This window comes from Somniosus microcephalus, chromosome 3 (assembly GCF_052327205.1).
Source record: "Somniosus microcephalus isolate GS21.2 chromosome 3, FLI_Smic_1.0, whole genome shotgun sequence".
NCBI lineage: Eukaryota > Metazoa > Chordata > Chondrichthyes > Squaliformes > Somniosidae > Somniosus > Somniosus microcephalus.
Window position 1 is genome coordinate 121,290,987 of NC_140989.1, and position 4,715 is coordinate 121,295,701.

The following is a 4,715-nucleotide window of genomic DNA, read 5'->3' on the forward strand; positions in this document are numbered from 1 at the left end:
CAGTTACAGGTATACTCTAGGGTGCTTTATTTACCAACTGTCCTCACTACAACACAGAGCCCCTAGAAATTTAACACCACAGAATTCAAGCTTGTAATGAAAAGAGAGAAATACTCACCAACCAATCACTTACCTGCTCCCTGGTGACGTCACACCCCGATTACTTTTTACCTCTCTGCAACTTCTGAGCTCGCAGACTGGAGTTTGGTATGCCTCTCCTGGCCCCGCTGCCGCCTTTTGTGCCTCGCCGCCGAGTCTCCCGCAGGTCCCGCCTCTCGCTGCCTGTCGCCGCTGCTCTGAGGCCTCTCCTGGCCCCGCTGCCGCCTTTTGTACCTCGTCGCCGAGTCTCCCGCAGGTCCCGCCTCTCTCGCTGCCTGCTGCCGCTGCTCTGAGGCCTCTCCTGGCCCCGCTGCCGCCTTAAGTACCTCACCGCCGAGTCTCCCGCAGGTCCCGCCTCTCGCTGCCTGCCGCCGCTGCTCTGAGGCCTCTCCTGGCCCCGCTGCCGCCTTAAGTACCTCGCCGCCGAGTCTCCCACAGGTCCCGCCTCTCGCTGCCTGCCGCCGCTGCTCTGAGGCCTCTCCTGGCCCCGCTGCCGCCTTAAGTTAATACAATTGTAATGAAGGATATTAGCTCTGATGTGGAATCTGTATGGGTAGAATTGAGAAATACTAAGGGGAAAAAAGCATTGGTGGGAGTGGTATATAGACCTCACAACAGTAAGGCCGAGGTTGGGGATGGCATTAAAAGGGAAATTAAAGAAGCGTGCAGTAAGGGCACAGCAGTCATCATGGGTGACTTTAATCTACATATAGATTGGGCCAACCAAATTAGTAACAATACTGTGGAGGAGGAATTCCTGGAGTGTTTACGGGATGGTTTCCTGGACCAATATGTCGAGGAACCAACCAGAGATCAGGCCATCTTAGACTGGGTATTATGTAACGAGAAAAGATTAATTAGCAATCTTGTTGTACGAGGCCCCTTGGGTCGGAGCGATCATAATATGATCGAATTCTTCATTAAGATGGAGAATGAAGTAGTTGACTCAGAGATTAGGGTCCTCAATTTAAATAAAGGAAACTACGATGGTCTGAGGAGCGAGTTGGGTAGCATTGATTGGGGAATGGCACTCAAAGGGTTGACGGTGGATAGGCAATGGCAAACATTCAAAGACCGAATGGATGAACTACAGAATTTGTTCATCCCAGTTTGGCATAAAAATAAAACAAAAAAGCTGACTCAACCATGGCTAACAAGGGAAATTAGGGATAGCATAAGATCCAAGGAGAGGACATATAAATTGGCCAGAAAAAGCAATAATCCTGAGGATTGGGAGCAGTTTAGGATTCAACAAAGGAGGACAAAGGGATTAATTAAGAAAGGGAAAATAGAATATGAGAGTAAGCTTGCAGGAAACATAAAAACTGACTGTAAAAGCTTTTATAGATATGTGAAGAGAAAAAGATTGGTGAAGTCAAGCGTAGGTCCCTTGCAGTCAGAATCAGGGGAATTTATCATGGGAAACAAAGAAATGGCAGACCAACTAAATTCATACTTTGGTTCTGTCTTCACAAAGGAGGACACAAATAACCTCCCAGAGATGCCGGGGATCATAGGGTCTGATGAAAGGGTGGAACTGAAAGAAATCAGTATTTGTAGGGAAATGGGGTTAGGAAAATTGATGGGACTGAAGGCCGATAAATCCCCAGGGCCTGATAATCTACATCCCAGGGTACTTAAGGAAGTGGCCCTAGAAATAGTAGATACATTGCTGGTCATCTTCCAGAACTCGATAGACTCTGGAACAGTACCCATGGATTGGAGGGTAGCTAATGTTACCCCACTATTCAAAAAAGGTGGTAGAGAAAAAGCGGGGAATTATAGTGCCTGACATCGGTAGTGGGGAAAATGCTAGAGTCTATTATAAAAGATGTAATAGCAGAGCACTTGGAAAGCAGTGACAGGATTGGACAAAGTCAACATGTATTTACAAAAGGTAAATCATGCTTGACTAATCTACTGGAATTTTTTGAGGATGTAACTGATAAAATAGATAAGGGAGAACCAGTGGATGTAGTCTATTTGGACTTTCAGAAGGCTTTCGATAAGGTCCCACATAAGAGATTAGCGTGCAAAGTTAAAGCACATGGGATTGGGGGTAAGGTACTGTCTTGGATCGAGAACTGGTTGGTAGACAGGAAGCAAAGAGTTGGAATAAATGGGTCGTTTTCCGAGTGGTAGGCATTGACTAGTGGGGTACCGCAAGGATCGGTCCTAGGACCCCAGCTGTTCACAATATATATTAATGATCTGGACGAGGGAATTGGATGTAATATCTCCAAATTTGCAGATGACACAAAGCTGGGTAGGAGGGTAAGCTGTGAGAAGGATGTCGTGAAACTCCAGTATGATTTGGACAGGTTGGGTGATTGGGCAGAAACATGGCAAATGCACTATAATGTGGATAAATGTGGGGTTATCCACTTTGGTGGCAAAAACAGGAAGGCAGATTATTATTTGAATGGCAATAGATTGGGAGAAGGGGAAGTGCAAAGAGACCTGGGTGTTCTTGTGCACCAGTCGCTGAAGGTAAGCATGCAGGTGCAGCAGGTGGTTAAGGAGGCAAATGGTATGTTGGCCTTCGTAGCAAGAGGGTTCGAGTACAGGAACAAGGATGTCTTGCTACAGTTGTACAGGGCCTTGGTGAGACCACACCTTGAGAATTGTGTGCAGTTTTGGTCGCCTTACCTGAGGAAGGACGTTCTTGCCATGGAAGGAGTGCAGCGAAGATTCACCAGGCTGATACCTGGGATGGCAGGAATGATGTATGAGGAGAGATTGTGTCGATTGGGCTTATACTCACTGGAGTTTAGAAGATTGAGAGGGGATCTCATCGAAACCTATAAAATTCTGTCAGGCCTGGACAGACTAGATGCAGGAAGGATGTTTATGATGGCCAGGGAGTCCAGAACCAGGGGTCATAGTCTAAGGATAAGGGGTAAGCCATTTAGGACTGAAATGAGGAGGAATTTCTTCACTCAGAGAGTGGTGAACCTGTGGAATTCTCTGCCACAGAGGGCGGTGGAGGCCAGTTCATTAAATATATTCAAGAAAGAGTTGGATATATTTCTTAAGGCTAAAGGGATCAAGGGATATGGGGAGAAGGCAGGGACAGGGTACTGAATTTGGATGATCAGCCATGATCTCATTGAATGGCGGAGCAGGCTCAAAGGGCCGAATGGCCTACTCCTGCTCCTATCTTCTATGTTTCTTCTATGTTAAGAGAGAGGGACAGCGAGATATAGAGACAGAGAGTGAGAATGACAGAGAGCGAGACGGAGAGGGAGACACAGAGATAGACAGAATGAAAGAGATCTAGAGACAGAGAAAGAGAGAGTGGGACTGACATAGAGAGCGAAAGACAGATTCAGGGAGACAGAGAGTGGGAGAGGAACCGAGAGACCGAGGGACAAAGAGAGAGAGAGAGAGAGAGGGACAGAGAGAGAGCGAGAGAGAGAGAAAGGGACAGAGAGCGAGACAGATAGAGGGACAGAGAGAGAGCGAGAGGGGGACAGAGAGAGAGAGGGGGGTAACAGAGAGTGGCCGAGGGAGAGAGAGAGAGAGAGAGAGAGAAAGAGAGAGGGACAGAGAGAGAGCGGGGGGGACAGAGACAGAGGGAGAGCGGGGCAGAGAGAGAGAGAGAGGGACAGGGAGAGAGGGGGGTTGGCTGAGAGAGAGAGAGGGACAGAGAGAGAGAGAGAGAGCGACAGAGAGAGGGACAGAGAGAGAGAGAGGGGGAGGGGCAGAGAGAGAGGGACAGAGAGTGGGACAGAGCCAGAGAGGGACAAAGACAGAGAGAGAGGGACAGAGAGAGAGGGACAGAGAGAGTGGGACAGAGAGAGAAAGGGACAGAGAGAGAAAGGGACAGAGAGAGAAAGGGACAGAGAGAGTGGGACAGAGAGAGAGAGGGACAGAGAGAAAGGGACAGAGGAAGAGAGAAAGGGAGAGAGAGAGAGAGGTGTCCTGGCGAATCGAATAACTAGGGCAGTACACAGGGCTTTAAACTAATAAAGGGAGGGTGGGAGGATTCAGGAGAGAGCGACTGGGGGGAAGAGAGAGCGACTGGGGGGAAGAGAGAGAGCGACTGGGGGGAAGAGAGAGAGCGACGGGTGGAAGAGAGAGAGCGACTGAGGGGAAGAGAGAGAGCGACTGGGCGGAAGAGAGGGAGGGGAGGGGGGGAGGGAGGGGGAGGGGGGAGGGAGGGGAGGGAGGGGGAGGGGAGGGAGGGAGGGGGGGAGGGGAGGGAGGGGGAGGGCGGGGGAGGGGGAGGGCGGGGAAGGGAGGGCGGGGGGGAGGGGAGGGGGAGGGCGGGGAAGGGAGGGGGGAGGAGGGGGGAAGGGAGGGCAGGGGAGGGGAAGGGAGGGCGGGTGGGAGGGGAGGGAGGGGAAGGGAGGTCGGGGGGGAAGGGAGGGCAGGGGGAGGGGAAGGGAGGGCGGGGAAGGGAGGGAGGGGGAGGGCGGGGAAGGGAGGGCGGGGGTGGAAGGGAGGGGGGGAAGGGAGGGCAGGGGGGGAAGGGAGGGGGGGGAGGGCGGGGGGGAAAAGGGGGGGAGAGGGCGGGGGGGAAAAGGGGGGGGAGAGGGAGGGGAGGGAGGGTGGGGGGGCGCCCCCCCCCGAGGGTCGCCCCCCGAGGTGAAGACCGCCAATTGCGCGCGCCC